Raw genomic sequence first — 17,312 nt, forward strand, 5'->3', positions numbered from 1 at the left:
CTTGGCCAGGAATAGAGGACTTGCTTTCCTTCCAAGTGGCTCCTCTACAGTGTGGCCTATGCTGCCTCACAGCAGCCTGGCTCGGACTTAACAATAGCAGACAGAGAAAATGGAAAACACTGGTTCCTTAAGGTTTGGATCTACAGTAGCATCATTTCTGCATATTGGGTGGAATATCCAGAGCCAAATAGATGCAAGGAGAGAGGACAATCACCTACAGAAGGGAGTAATGCCTACATTTTTGTGATCAGATGGTAAAACCTTTCATATTCCATGAAATAATTTGTCATCAACAATACACGTGGAGTTTTATAAGTTGTATAAATTTATTAAAATAAAAGCAAAGTTCAGAACCATCTTGGTCTTGGGGAATCTTCATTTGAAAGGAGCACTAAAAATTCTGAAAAAAAAGTACCTGGTGCAATGGGAAATGTGACAACTTCATATATGAATCATGCAACTTTTACCAAGAGAAGCAGGATAATAATAAATATCTGAGATAAGGAATACAATAATTAACTTTAAAAAATCATCTTTTTTTCTAGTTGGCCTTTTTTTAGATGTATAAAGATAAACCACAGGCCAAGGAATAAATAAGATTCTTTAAAGATTCTTGAAGCAAAAAAAAAGAAACTTACAATCTTTTATCATATTAAATACAGGACATCTCAGTTTATATCTCATTTTTTTCATTACATTATTTCCGAACTTGGGGCATGGGGTCATTGTATATAATTAAATATAAAAAAATATATCTACATATTTAAATATATGTACAATGACAACATTTATTAAGGCTTCTGATAATAAAATATGTTGAATATTATTTTGTACTATCAAGTGTGATTAGTTAGAAATTTTGATGCATTCATTGGGTAGTTGGTTCTTGCAACAAGAATTTGATCTTCTGTATTAAAACTGAGTAGCTAAAGTTTTACATGAATGATCCCAAAGATGGGGATTGCACTGAAATGCATTATAATAATATTCATGTTAAGAGGACCAAGTTGCTGAAATTATGCACATTTGTCAAGATTTCCACTTGAACTTTCAAACTATGATTTAAGGTTGTAATATTTGATATTCTAAATTTATGTTTATGAGGTTTTGAGACAGTGTTCCATGCTATAGCTCAAGCAGCTTAGAATTTACTATGAAGTCCAGGCTGAGCTCAAACTCTTACACATCGTCCTGTCTCAGCCTCCATAGGGTTTGAATTACAAGCATGAGCCACCATATCTGGTTTAAACTGTGTTCTATTTTTATACATTCCTGTTATCTTTTATAATTCAAACATTTGACTGTGTGAAATTTAAATATGTGTAGCATTGAGAAACTACCCCTGAGAAACTTGTATTTTATTTTTTTAGTTTTTTTAATTTTTAAATTTTTATTAGCATTTTCCATGATTATAAAAAAATCCCATGTTAATTCCCCCCTCCCCCCACACTTTCTCCATTGAAATTCCATTCTCCATCATATTACCTCCCCATCACAATCATTGTACTTACATATATACAATATCAATCTATTAAGTACTCTCTTCCCTTTCTCTTCCCTTTATGTCTCCTTTTTAATTTACTGGCCTCTGCTATTAAGTATAGAAACTTGTATTTTAAACAAGTTCATCTTCAACTGAAATGAGGCAAAATACTATTAACTTGGAAACTATCATCATATATATAATATATTAATATATATAATAATTATTATATTTAAATTATATTAATAATTAAGTAGTATATAATCTGATAGTTTCAAAACTGTGTTACATGTGAGATAAGTCTGCTCTGATATTATCAGAAATTATATCAGAAGAGACAGAACAGTGCACTCACCAGGCTCAAATAGCTATCTTTTAGTAAGTGGCACGTCATTGTAGGAGGATTTGACAGCGATAAGTAAAAATGTCGGAGGTGTAAGTTCTCGGATGAAGCTAGTGGAGTTTTTAAACTACTGCAGTTAGAGAACATTCTGATTTCCTAGATTCTGCAAGTGTAAGGCAGCTCCCTCTGTGAACTCAGTAGTAGCAGTGATTGAAATGCTATCAACCTCAGGACAGGAAGCAGCAGAAAGTTCTGAAGCAACTTGGTAGCGTAGGTAAGTATGTGCAGCCACAGACAATGAGAATTTATGACTGAAATAGTATGCCTGTAAATTGTTCTGTTGTAGAAGAAAGTAATGATGCTTTCTCATATAACAGAATCACATGGACATGATATCATGCCCCAACTGGAGGGGAGCCTCTACTCTTGAAATTACTGGACTTCGAAAAGACATTGGCAGAGATTGACATACAGTAAATCCACAAAGTCACAATTATGCAATGAGAGATAGGAGAAAAAATGAACTGTAGGGCTTCTACATGAAGCTGAGTGGAAGGTGTATGCAATATTTTGCTCTTGCTATTCAAAACATGAAAGAAATTATTGGTTCAGTTAATGCCAGTGAAAATGGAGAAATTAATAAAGATAAACCTATCCTTTTGTATCTTTTCTTACTCATCAGTAACATCAATGTTATGATATTAAAAACTGGAAAGCCCAGTCACATAAAAGTAAGTAAATATCTTTTAAAATTTGGAGGTAAATATCCAGAAATAAAAGGCATTATACATTAATTTTATCAAATATGTTTTGTAGTTATTAGGAATAATCACATAAGATAGTTTTTTATTCCTTATTAGTCTGATATTCTGACATTTCTCACCGCTGTTTTATTTCCATTGGGTTTCTGTGGTCTATCCCTTTAACTTCCAGTGTCCCTATGCATTTCTTTTAAGCTATACCAGTTTGTGTTGTTTTTTTTTTTAAAGGCAGAATGTTAATCTCTGTCCTTAATTGCAACAATCTATCTACATAGATTATCCTTTATAACTTGATTTCATGTTAGGTGAACAAGCCTTTCTGAGGTTGTGCAGTGACCCCAGTTCCGTCACACCAATTTTATGTATTATTCAAATCTTGCATATCTATCCATATCATTCATATCTTACATGAGCAAATTTTCAATTAAATTCAAATGTTGATATATTATTACAAACTAACATTTGTAATTAATTCATATTTTCTTAGTATTTATTTACCCAATCCTTTCTTCTATTCAAGCCTCCAATCGACAATACCATCTAAACTTAGTTATCATCTCTCCTTAGCTTCCTTTTGGAGGTTGGGATCTGGTCTTTGTGGTTTTTGATCTGCTGTACTAGTGTGTAGCATAAGCATTCTTTCTGAAACACACTTCCTATAAACCTGTGATATGTGAACTCCATCAGAATAATAGAAGCTTTTCTCTGCTTGCAATCTGTCAGGTGCTCCTGAAAGATGGATAATGCAATAATATTAAAATCAATGCTGTATTTGTACTTCTATGGACTCAGGGCATCCAAGCAATTGCAACTTGAATAGTTCTCTGACATTTTCATATGGTTGTCTCTTAAAATATTTTTAGCCCTTTAAAAATTTAATTTTGCTGGGCTGGAGAGATGGCTTAGTGGTTAAGCACATGCCTGTGAAGCCTAAGGACCCGGTTCGAGGTTTGATTCCCCAGGACCCACGTTAGCCAGATACACAAGGGGGTGCATGCATCTGGAGTTTGTTTGCAGTGACTGGAAGCCCTGGCGTGCCCATTCTCTCTCTCTCTCTCTCTCTCTCTCTCTCTCTCTCTCTGCCTCTTTCTCTCTCTCTGTCTGTTGCTGTCAAATAAATAAATAAACAAAAAAAAGAAAAATTTAATTTTGCGAAATGCATCTGTGAAATAAAGTCTACCTTGACCACAATGAAGGTTGATTTACAGACAACCATTAACTTTCTTTAGTTCATCATGGGAGAGAATCCTTCAAGACCCTCCCTTGTCCACAATGGAATGCTGACTGGGCCTATAACATGCAGGTCTTGTGCAGGAACTCACAGCTGCTTTGAGTACATGAATGCAATGGCCTTGCCATGTCTGACCTCCACAGCACTCCTTCCCATCCTTTCTTTAGCTCTTACATACTTTCTGAGCCCTCATTCATGGCCTAGTCACTGGCAAGTGATGAAAACAGATAGTATAGCAGGAATGGTGGAGGTAAGTGAAAGCAATGTGAAGTGCATGTGATCCTTAATGCTACCCAACAGAGAAAGAACAGTACTCATTTATTTACTAGTTTCTTCAGCATGTGGATTTGAGCTTTTACTTCCAAGAGGCTTTGAGATTCTAGGAACAATCCCAATTTCCCAACAGCCTCTGAGGTACTAAGGAGATGTTTTTGTAAGAACCAGAATCGTGTTTGTAATCTCTCTCACTCTCTGAGGTTGATGTCTTCTTACACTTCTACAAATGTGTGGTCATCCTGGGTTTCTTCTCTCTTCCAGTTAAGATGGCATCTGCCTAACCATGCCATACCTCCCAGGGAAGAAAAGGCAAGGCATTAAGGGTTCACTGGGTCTTTTAGGGGAGAGAAATCTCTAATAGATAGCCAGTGGGAGGGTGCAGAGGGGCAAAAAATGGAATTAGCTGATTCCATCACTCTTGGGTAGTCCACCAGTCCCCCAATTCCCTCAAACAGCCATCCTAGCCATAGGCCCAGCCTCAGGATACTGCTGCACTTAATGCAGGAAAGGGGACCCAGGCCAGCATAGTTCCACTTGCCTCACTGCTCAGGGGCGATTGCCTGGCTACCCCCGCCCACATGCAACCTTGGGCTGTCTCTGCCCACTCACCCACGTGAGCTCACAGCACTCTGCTGTCTTCCCGCCACACATGCAAGCTCAGTCATCTCCAACCTCCCATGAAATGTGAGCTCAGGACCGCTCCACCTGTCCACCTGTACCAGCTCAGGCCCGCTACCCCAAAGAGGCACCACTTCCCCTATCTATCAAGACCACATTCCCACTCTCCCTGCCCATACACTGTGATGGGCACACCACAGTGCAAAAGGAATAGCATGAAAAGTTAAGTGCAAGTAAATCCAATAAGACTGCCCCATCCTACAATGGAAGTCTCTAATCAAAACATAGAAGAAGCATTAGGATCAGAACCCCAAAATGAAGTTATGAGCAATGCAACCAAGCTACAGGTAGAACTTTCAGAAAAGCAACAAAGGACTGATAATCATGTGGATGCTGCCATCACTAGACTAGACTTAACAGATAAGAAAATGGAAGGGGATCAAAGACAGTTAAAGGATATGAAGGAGAGTGAAGGAAAAAGAGGACCTCAAAAATCAGCTGGATATGGTAAATGAAGACATAAAAAAATAGAATGATGAATTCCAAGAAGCCTCAAGAAAATCAAAAAAATGAAGTGGAAAGGGAACTTACAGAGGAATGGAAACTATACTTAGAAAAGTAGTAGAAAATACAAACCTAATCGAAGACGCCCAAAACTCCTTAGAAGCTCTCAATAATAGAGTCAGTCTTGTGGAGGATAGAAACTCAGATCTGGAAGATAAGACAGAAGAAACAGTTTGAGAGTTCAAAAGTTTCAATAAGTTCAAAAATTTCTGTGAACAGAACATGAGGGAATTGTGGGATACCCTTAAATGTCTTAACATCTAGATCATGGGAATACCAGAAGGGGTAGAAATTCAGATCAAAGGCATGGAGAACTTACTTAAACTTTCTCACACTCTCAAAATAAAGGCCCATCATGATACAAGAACCTAACAGAACTCCAAACAGATTGGAACAAAGGAGAAACTCTCCAAAACACATTGCTATTAAGACTCTAAACATTGAACCAAAGAGAAAAATCCTAAAAGCAGCAAGGGAAAAACAACATATCACATTAAAGGTAACCCCAATCAGAATTACTTCAGATTTCTCAATGGAAATCCTGAAAGACAGAAGGGCCTGAAATGGAACACTGCAAAGTCTCTACATGATATAGGACTGGGAAAAGACTTCCTGAACAAACACCAGTAGCCCAGGCAATTATATTAGCACTCAACTAATGGGATATCATGAAGCTAAAAAGCTTCTGCACAGAATAACATACCATAAGTAGAGCCAATCAATTACCCACTGAATGGGAGAACATCTTTGACAGCTATACCACTGACAGAAGCCCAATATCTAGAATTCATAAAGAACTCAAAAAACAAAACAATAAAATAATCAAACCACCAACTCAAAAAGTGGGGCAGAGAACTAAATCAGGAGTTCTCACAGGAAGAATCACAAATGGCTAACAAACATTTAAGAAAATGTCCAGCGTCCCTAACCCTTAGCTGTTCATCATAGATACTTAATAGATCCCCCCAAACAAACAAGACAGACTTCTGTCAGAGACTTAATTACCCACCAGAGGTTAATAGTAAGACCCTACTGCTGAAGACACAATATGCTATCAGCATGGAACATGGAGAGACTATTTTGGAACCCGAAAGAGAGCAGTCCCTAGACAATTGGCCCATCTAGTGCTGGAAGGCACTATATCAGCAACTGGGGTAAAGTGGCAAACATCTGTCCAAACTCAAAATCTAAGTGATTCAGAAACAAACATCCTGATATGATGCTCATATAAGTGCAATAGTGGCACACAGCCATGGTGGGTAACCAGTTGCTCTTGGATTGGCTAACAGAGCCACTCGGTGGAAAGGTAACCATATCTGGATCTGGCAAACACATCAGAATCAAATCCAGATAATGATTCTGCTTTGCATTGTCAAGTTCTCACTAATCTTGGGCTGTAAGAGGGTCTATACCCTTTGAATTCTCACTAAATTGATAATTATTACTCATTTAACTGGTGCTGACTTCACTCTCTGTTGGAGAATCTGCTTCTCTTTTTCAGATGGAAGTTGCACTTGAGGAGATAAATGATCCAGTGCATTTCACCCCAGCCCCAACTGAAACCACAGAGGAATTACAGAAATGAGCAAGTGTGCTGCTTTCTTAGTGAATCTGATATCAGCACAACGGTGAAGTCGATAGACACTCAACACCTACCAATCTAGAGGCTCTTAAATGTCCATCAGTGAATTAGACTGAAAATGCTCCCAGCATGGCTCAGGGAATTTTGCAGAATAGGGGGTGGAAAGATTGTTAGAGCCATAAGTTGGGATATTCTGCACAGAGGCACTGCCTCTTCCTCCCCACATAATGCATGACCCACAATTCCCATGGGTTGACCTGCATCTCCAGTGAGGAAAGCCTCTTCAGAAAAGGGGCAGGGAGGAGGAAAGGATGGTACCAACATGTGTTGTTTACCTACTAAATATGTCCATATCTAATAAAAAATAAACAACAACAACAACAACAAAAGGCTACCAAACATGGTGGCACATGCCTTAAAATGAAAAGAAAGTACCAACACATGATGTATCCATACAAACAAAAAAAAACAACAACAATAACAAAAAAATATAATAATAATAATAAAAAAATATATAAATAAAATAGCTAGTAGAGGGGCCAGAGAGGTGGTTCAGTGGTTGAGGTAATCATCTGCAAAGCTTAAGGACCCTGGTTAAATCCCCAGTACCCATGTCAATCCTGATGCACAAGGCGGCACATGCAATCTGGAGTTTGTTTGTAGTGCCTGGAGGACCTGAGGTGCCTTATTCTCTCTCTCTATCTGCCTCTCTCATAAATAAATAAAATAGTTTTTTTAGAAGAAAAAGGAAATCTCATCTAAAATAGCATTGATATTGTTTCATTGGATGTGTCATATGTGATTTTTCAGGGATGGGAGAAAAGACTGAAGGAAAGTTTGATTTTATGTGACACTATTGAAATTTGCATCCAGTGAATTTATTTCAAAGCTGAAAATAAAACCCCTGTGTGCAGAAAGCACTTGAAATCCATCATCGTTTGGACAACTTCTACCTTAGGCATATCACATAGTAGTAGTTCCTTTGAAAGTTGTTTTAAGTTACAATTCTCAGTGATGCTGTTTATTTTGTGAAAAATATTGAAATGTTTGTAGATCAGCGAATCTCATATAGACTAACCATGTAGGGTTTCTGATAGTAATAGCTCCTTTTCCCCCTTTTGTTTTAAAATTTATTTTCTTTGGTAAAATTGTGTTTCGATTCGTAAAGTGCCCTACATCTTGGATCTCAGAAGGATAGCTTTCTGAGTCTATGGAATCATCTTTTGCTGAGTGCTACCACAGCCCAGACATCTCAAGTTCTGATCCTGTTGGATTTCCTGCCCAAATTCTTCCATGACATTTTTATAAACACTAAAACTCAAACTCCTCTCCTTAGCATCTCTTGTCTTCTATCTTCAACTTCATATTCTGTGACTTTTCCCTCAAAAAGCTGGATAGCCAGTCAATTCCAGAATGTACTGTGTTTCCTCATTTGTGAATTTGTCAATGCTTGTTCCTCTGAATTGTTCGTGCTCATCTCCGGCCTTCTCCCTAGGCCTCATCAAAACTACATGAGAGCTTATGTACCTACATACTTTGGGGCTGTAGGTCCCTGCAGGCTTTTAGTTCCTGTTCACTTATTCAGCAACATTTGCCCCAGTATTCAGAACTGTTCTTACAGAGCCAAGAGCCAGAGTCAGGAGGATCTCCATGAGTTTGAGAGCACCTTGAGACTACACAGGGAATTACAGGACAGCTGGGACCAGAGCAAGACCCTAACTCAAAAAGCAAAACAAACAAACCAACAAAAAGGTCGTTCTTAGGGCTGAAGACATCTGGCATTTAAATGTTGACTGAGGGATATAATTTCTACTCTGAAGCAACTTCTCAACCCAAGGAGGAGACAGGAAACCAACACTGCAAGCATGGTGACACAGAGACACAGGTATCCTTTAGGAGTGAATCCTCTCCTCCTGATTGGCATTTATTGTGTTAACTTTTTCATGTTCAATTGCAGGTGTGACTTCTGTCTCTTTTCTAGAGCCTCGCCACGATAACAGAGGCTTTGGTGGCAGACATGGGCCATGACATAACAAAATGCCTAATAGAGAATGGAACTTATAAAGCTTCCTAATGTAGACACCCCATAGTCAGTATAAATCATGATGCCTAGCATTCATTAGTTGCTCCTTGGATGAGTAAATAAATGTTTGTAATATTTTTGTACTTTAAAAAGATTATGATATAGGCAGAAAGGCTATCATTATTTTATTTAACAAATAAATATCTGGAAGTTAAGTCAGTCAGATCAGATAGTAAATAATCCTACATTTCTTGGACCACAGAATAGTTCTTTTCATGTGTAAGCAAGTATTCTTTAAAATTTTTCAAGAATGGTACAAAACTTACATTTACTTTGTTGAATTAAAAGATGGTGTCATTTTTTTCCCTCATATTAAAGGAATTATGTGAAGATGTGTTTGTTCTTTGAGAATGTATTTTAAATCTTTTCTCCTATTTGGGCAGTCAGGATGTACCCATGGAATGGATGCCAAACTTGGTTTCTTTGTCTTCCAGAAATCTGGTCTTACCGCTAAACCATCTCTCCAACCCTCTGTTGGCTTTTAAATACTAGACAGGATTATGTTGGAGCTTGGGATGCATGTACTTGCAAGTATTGGCCTGTCTTAGCTCATGGAAATTTATCTTGGCCTCTCTTGGTTTTCTCCTTTCATGGGTGGGGAAGCACAGGGCAAAAACAGTAGCTCAAAACACACATAGCTCTTAGGTGGTCTAGCATTATAATCTCTCTGTCCCTTTTCCTCCCTCCTGCCCCTTGTTCAACTTCCTTCCCTTCTTCCCTCTTTTGCATGCTAGGAAAGTTGTTAGGCAAGTGTTCTACCACTGATCTAAATCACCAGCCTACTCCCCTCTGCTTTTATAGTGTATGTTTGCTTTCTGGTTTTTGTTGTCACTGTCCTGATGACCCTGATCTGAGGTGTTGAAATCCTGGGATCACCTGATGTATCTCAGCAAATGGAACATCAATAGTTAAGTGCAGAAACCTCCTTACTGATCACAAAGTAGATGTTTAATTACCAACAGTGGCTGCATTTCCACAGCAGGATGCATTAGATGAAGAAAAGCATAATTGTGGCAATGTGTCTGCTACGGAAATTAAAACTCCAGTGAGGAAGTGCGTGTGGGGAGCCAGATGGTGCTGAGCATAAGGTGGCATGCAATGATCCATCTCCCCCTTAGGCGGGTCTCATTGGGAGTTGATTTGTTCCAGGCTGGGTTGCCCAAGGCCAAGGCCTGGCTCCCTGCTCAGGGACCTGTTAATAAACACTTCTTTAGTAGATCTCTCCCAAAGAGGCCCAGAGGTTTCCTTGTTGGTTAGGAAGCAGAACACGGGTGCAAGAAAGTTGGCTTAGCTGTTAAGGCACTTGCCTGTGATGCCTAAGGACCTATATTCAACTTTCCAGAACCCACATTAGCCAAATGTAGAAGGTGGCACATGTGTCTGGCGTTCATTTGCAGTGGCTGCAGTCCTGGTGGGCTCATTCTCTCTCTATCTCTCAAGTAAATAAAATAAAATATTTTTAAAAGCAGAACAAATATTTAGAAACTCCTAGTCTATGGAGAGTCTGTTCTAAAGAACATTCATTTTGGGGTTTCTGAGCCACCTGATATGAAGAAAAATTGACAGCACAGGTGATTCCTGCTCCACAGGTTGTGCTTATGAACCTGGACCCCTGAGCTTGCTTGTTCCGGCTTACCTCCTTTCCTCGGGTACCCTCAGGGTAACTGAAGGCAGGGAGAAGAGGGCGTTATGACACACATGCCCACAGGCCTCATCAAGCCTTGCTTCTCCTGCAGCTTCCCTCCCAGAACATTGCCATGCTTCCTAAGCTGGGCAATTGTGCTTATGTCTCTAAAGTGCTTCTGCTCCAAGTTGGCCTCTTCTTTCAATCCTTCTTTCTCTCGGAGCCTTGATTTATGCATTCCACAGGCATTACTGAGTCAGCATTGTATGCCAAGCACTATCATATATGGAAATAGACTAGCAAATAAGGTCAAATTTGGAAAAGAGAACCTTAGTGCAATACACACACACACACACACACACACACACACACACTCCTCGGTATTCTGGGACAGGGGGTGACTTGAGTGAAATTTTTTGAAGGTAGGGTTTTACTCTAGTCCAGGCTGACCTGGAATTCACTATATAATCTCAGGGTGGCCTAGAACTCATGGCGATCCTCCCTCACAAGTGCTGGGATTAGAGAAATGCGCCACCACACCCAGCTTGAAAAGTCATCATTTTTGCTAGCTCAAGTGAGACCTTCTGGAGAACATTCAGTTGAATTGAGGCCTCAATGATGAGGAAGACAGATGTACAAATATGAAAGATTAGAAGGGATGAGATACTCTCTGAAGAGGGAAGAACACTGATGAAGATGGTGGGTTACCTTATGTGCTTAGGAAGGAAGAGGCCTGCAAGGAAATGGCAGAGGGTGCTGTGATGGGTGTAAAGGGTGTTGGGTTGCACCACGAAAGACCCTGTAGACAAAGCTTATTAGCTTTAGCTACAGTGGACACACACTGGAAGACCTTAGTTGATCACCTGCTTTGCAGTTCATAGAAGATCCCCCTGGATGTCAGGTCCAGGGTGGGCTATATGAGGGCAGGAATGGAGCGGGAGCAGGGCTTGGTAGGTTGTTGCTGAAGCTAGGGGTGGAGTGATGGCTGACTGGCAAGGATGACAGCAGCAAGAATAGTGAGCTGGCTGGGGAGATACTTAGATGCTGTTTACCTTGCCAGCATAAGGACCTGAACTAGATCCCTAGAACCTGAAATTAAAAAAAAAAAAACAACAAAAAAAAACCCTTGTATGTGTTGTTATACACTGATAATTTCATGGCAGAGATAGGTAGCTCCCTGGGGCTTTCTAACTTGGAAAGCTCCAGGCCAGCATCTCAAAAAACAAAAAAAACAAAAAAGTGAATGCTGCCTGAGGTTGTGTGCTCACACATGCACATGTGCATGCATGCCCTCATATGCACATGCACACACACACATCTCGAATGGCAAAACGTGGGTGTATTTTGGGAGATGCCCCACTCAGTCAGCCCTGTTGTCCATGTGTCAATCTTACACATTGATTTCACCTAGTTGCCGCAGGGCCTCACTCAAGACAAGTCCCACCTCTTCAGAGTAGAGCACAGTGACTCAACAAAATGGCAGAGGGAGATATGTGGTGTCTTAAAACATTTACTGTTGAAACTCATTGATGTTCTGAAAAGTTGCTATACTTACCTGCTTTGGTATGTGCAGGAAAAGCGGAGACCTATAGGCCAGACTGCAGAGAACCCAACTAGAGGGCTAGGAAGAGCCCCGGGCATGGAAAGGTTGAGCAAATGTCAAAGCTGTGAAGAAAGAGGCAGTGTGCAATGCATCTTAACAACACATAGGGATTACAAGTGTGTTCTGGGACTGACTGCTGCATCAATTATTGCAGGTGAGGTAGTTTTAGACAAGAGAAATTTATTGTCTTGCAGGTTGTGAGTTAGCCATGTGAGATCAAGAATCAGCAGAACTGACAACTTCTTGGGGCTGTGAGAAGAGTGTGTTCAGGCACCTCCCCTCACTTTTCTACAAGAAGTCTTTGATTACAGAGGCATCATCAAATCTTGGTTTCTGCTCCTACAGTGTTGTGTATGTTAGTACCTCTCCTTTAAAAAGGAAGAAAAAAATATATAACAACAATTCAGGTCTGGAGAGATTGCTCAGTCAATAAAGTGCTTACCACTCAAGCCTTAGTATTTGAATTCAGATCTTCAGACTCCACATAAAAGTGAGAAGCCATGGTGGCTTCTGCAATCCCAGTATGGTGAAAGTGACTTGGGAAGCAGAGACAGGAGAGTTTATCAAAAGCTTGCAGTCTAGGCTTCCTGGGTAATGCAGCAGTGAACAACAGTGAGGATGGGAGGCAGAGGCTCACACGAGCTAGGTGAGGACCAACACCTGGAAGTTGTCCTGTGATCTTCACATACACATGCATGCCATGGCACACACACCTGCACTGGCACACATGGACATGCACACACACACACCATTCATGTGTGATTCATATAGACTTTCTCTCAAAGTAAATAAGAACAAGAACATTGATTATATTGAATTATGATACATACTGATGGCTTCATGTTAACTTGTCTATATTTATGGTGATTATTTCCAAATGAAATATTCTAAGGGCACAGAAGTTGAATATTCATACCTTCTTGTGTGAGGAGCAATATTCTACTTACAGCAAGAAAAATGGGAAAAGGTGATGGCAAATACATTTTGTTTCAAAGCAAGAATTGATTTTTCAAGAGGCAGAATGTTGTAGCCATAGGGAAGTTCTGCTTTTCTTAATAATACATTCTCATGACCTAGAAGTTTGCAAGAAGAAATTGGAAGGTACTCACCCAAGGTTGTTATGAGAGGTGGTGTCAACCTTGCCTAAAATGATGGGTTGATATGATTTCTGTAGTTCTGAATTGTTTTTTTTTTATCACAAAAATCTTATGAAGCACTAACACAGCTGAACCTTGAACATATTATGCTAAGTAAAAGAAGTCAGGTACAGCAGACTATATATTTTGTGATTTTATGTATAAAATGTCAAAACCGAGAGTTTTTCACAGACAGAGAGACAGGGAGATGGAGACTTCCTGTTAAAGGAGGGGTATAGGAATTGTTTGTGGTGGTTGATGAAAAAGTTCTATAATTAGATGTTGATTATATAGCTTTGTAAATATCTAAAACCCCAGTGGATAATACTTTAAAATCTAAAGTTTAAGGGATGAGACTACATCACAGTAAAAATTATGTTATGCTGTGGGCATCATTGTTCCTATTTTTTTTTTTAAACATTTATTTATTTGTGAGAGAGAGGGAGAAAGAGAGAGGAAGAGAGAGAGAGAATGGGAATGCCAGGGCCTCTAACTACTGCCAACAAGCTCCAGATGCATGTGCCACCTTGGGTATCTGGCTTATGCAGGTCCTGGGTTACTGAACCAGGGTGCTTAGGTTTTTCAGGCAAGTGCCTAAACCGCTAAGCCATCTCTCCAGCTTGATTGTCCCTATTTTATAGATGAAAACTTTAAAAAAATACTTAGCTATTCTCAGAGCAAGAATAGCAAGGCTAGCATTTAGTGTTTATCTTAACTATTTTCTACTTTTTTTCTTTATAAAAACCATGTGCCTATGGACTGCCTGTCTGGCATTTGATTGGAAATATTTGCTGTTGAAAAATGTCCAATTTTTCAATGACATTCTGTAATCAAACTTGTCCAATTATTTAAGTAGTCACCACATTTGAAGCATCTTCACAAGATGATTCATTCTTTATGACCAGAATAAAACCAAAAGAGTTTTCTTTATTTTCCACCAGTCTTTCTGCTTCTTTATAGAAGAAGGAAAAGCTGTAGTGAGATAATAAGACTTGTGTTCCTAAAAGTACTGTGTGAATTATGTGTGTGTGTATGTGTGTGTGTGTGTGTGTGCGCGCGCGCATGCGTGTGTGTGTGTGTGTGTGTGTGTGTGTGTAAAGTGGAAGGTTAAAAACTTGGCCCTGTATCTGTTTAGGAAAGCACTTGCAGGATCAATGGTGTCCATGGTCCCCATCCTGCACTCTGGCTGTGGTTCAGGCATTAGCCAGAGCACTGATCATATTTCTAGAGGGCTGACCTCCCTGTTTTCTGTCCATCTTTCAGGCAGGTGTTGCTTTCAGCTCTAAAAGTCTACTTCCAGCCTTGATCACTCTGACCTCTCATCATGTTGTGGCTTTCATCTGCAAGTCAGTAGGACAGCATTCTTTCTGGAGGGAGAGTTTTCTTACCTTTTCTTACCTTTTCTTCCATTTGTTCCACTACCTTTACCACATCCCTGGACCTGGTCACACTATGTAACTAAGCACATCAGATCCACAGTCCCTCCCTCTCTCAGGGGAGGTGGTTAGACAGGCTATATACCCACCAGGGGACAAGAACAGGGTGGAGGGCTTCTCACAGTTCTGTCTGCCATGGGTGTTAGGTTGTATCAATATGAAATAAGGTCAATTGGCTGTCCTTTCTTGGCTTTGAAACAGCCTGTGATATGGATATTTCTCAGAAAGATGTGGCGAAATGTACATAGTAGGCAGAGAAAACAGTATACAAAATCTTGAAACTATTCATCAGGTTTTGTACTCTTAATTCAAAGCAAAGTTCCTATGCTTGACATGATCATCAGTAGCTGCCAGAGGCCAGAGGTGCAGGACTTATCTCCTAATTTTTGACCAACCAACATCGGCCAGCCAAGACTGAAGCAATTCATTGCTCAAGGTCAGATGACTGGAATGGGCCATGGAGGATTTTAGGAGTTAAGCTGCTGAGGCACCTCTTCTGGGCTCTTCCAGATGCCCAATCTGGGGAGGTTGAAGTTTACCTGTGAGATATTAGAAAAAAAATGATTAAGCTTGGACACAATGCAGGGAACTGTGGAAGGCTTTGTTTAAATACATAGCTTTTCTTTAGGATGTGAAATTACCCTTGCTTTTCCTGCTGCATGAATACTATTCAAATACTTTTTGTTTTACTCCTTTCTCTTGTTTTATGATGAATTTGTGCATGAAAAGATTCATTAAGAACATCATTATTATGCATTTATTAATAATGAACTGTCTGTGGCACCTATTAGCAGCAAAGTGGCCCAAGTCTCTTTTTGATTCTGTCTACATTCTTCTTCATTATTTACTGCTTCACTCTCATCCACTGAAAATGAATGTTGCTGGGTGCAATTTTCCCCCAATTATTCTTTTATTTTAGAGACATATGTTAATAGAATTCATAATCCTCAAGGAGTCCACCCTCAATGTTCCAATATAAAAATGACATTTTAAATTTTGATTTGGGCAGGGGCATGCTTCAGAGCTCACTGCACCATGATCCCTTGCATTCTTTATTATTCTTACTTTTCAGAACTCAGAGATCAGCAAAGTATCCCTATTTTATCAAAAAGACACCCAGGAATAGAAGTTTGTGTACTCCATGTAGTGTTAACACCTCTGTGCAGGGACATGGGTCAGAGACTCACGAACAGTGCTGAAGATTATGTAGCAGGGCTGGGACAATGACTTCGTGAATACAGTGCTCAACATGGTAACCTGAGTACCTGAGTTTGCATCCCAGAACTCATTGAAAAACTGGAAGCAGTACTACAGACATCTTTAATCCCAGTATCCACTGCAAGGTGGGAGACAGAGACAGGAGAATCCCCCAGAAGCTCATGGGCCAGCTTGCCTGGTGAATGCAGCAGTGAACAATGAGAGACCTACCTTAAACAAGGCTGAAAGCAAGGATCAACATCTGAGGTGGCTCTTTGACCTAAACACACACACACGCACACGCACACACACACTGTGCCACGTGCATCTGTACAGATAGATATGCATAACATATACACAAATAAAAAAAAGAAAGAAAGGAAGAAAAATTTAAGTTGCAAAACAAGTTTTCTCTGGCATCCACACGCAGGCGGATCCAGTGCATCCAGACCAGGCTCCTACCTGGAATTTATTAAAAGTATGAGTGTCTCTGTCTCTGCTGATTGCAAGCCCCACAGCAACCCTGACTTGGCCTAGTTCATGTCTTCTGGAGCTTTGTTATGCAAATGAGTCCTTCTGGTAGAATCTGTCACTTTTCTATGAGAAGAGATTCTTTTAAAGCCTTTCTCACTTTTTTAGCTCCTTCCTAAAGTTTTTTTTTTTTTTTTTCTTTTCTTTATTAACTCCCTGCCCTGTAATTACCATTCTTCTGAGGACTTCAGTGTTTTGGGAAAGCATTGTCATCAGACAGAGGTAGGTCACGCTGATGCTTTCAGCATTGTCTGTGGTAACCAAGTGAGAGATAGGCTGTTTCTATTTTCTTTTACTTGCCCAGGCAGAAAAAAAAAATCTGTGACAACAAACCAATCCTTAAATATGATTTTAAAATGTAAAATATTGATATTTATATATGTGTACTTTTACTATTTTAACTTTAAATATGAAAATTATCATAGGATCTAGGGAAATTGATGATGTTATTGTGATATCAAAATTTTGGGGTTCCTCTGCCAATGTACCAATAAACACCAATGCAGTGATAACTTTGGGGTGTTCCTGGATCCTTTCTTATGAATTTGGAGAATGAAATCCACAGACCAGAGGATAAGGTTCAGAAAGATTTGATTATAGCTTAGAGCTTTAAGGAGGGAGAGCTTTAAGGGGCATAAGGAAAGGAAGCAAGGCATACCTCTTGCCCAGGGAGGCAAGAGGGGTTTTGAGAAGCCCACCTTGAGACTCAGGTTAGGGATTTTATGAGCCTCATGGGTGGGCAGTTGGTTCAGCTAGTTTCGATGTTAGGTGCCTGGAGTCAAGATCTCTGAAAAAGGAATCTTAATTCTCTAGGAAGGGAATGAAAGGACTCCCTATGGGGTAA

This window comes from Jaculus jaculus, chromosome 14, assembly GCF_020740685.1.
Source record: "Jaculus jaculus isolate mJacJac1 chromosome 14, mJacJac1.mat.Y.cur, whole genome shotgun sequence".
NCBI lineage: Eukaryota > Metazoa > Chordata > Mammalia > Rodentia > Dipodidae > Jaculus > Jaculus jaculus.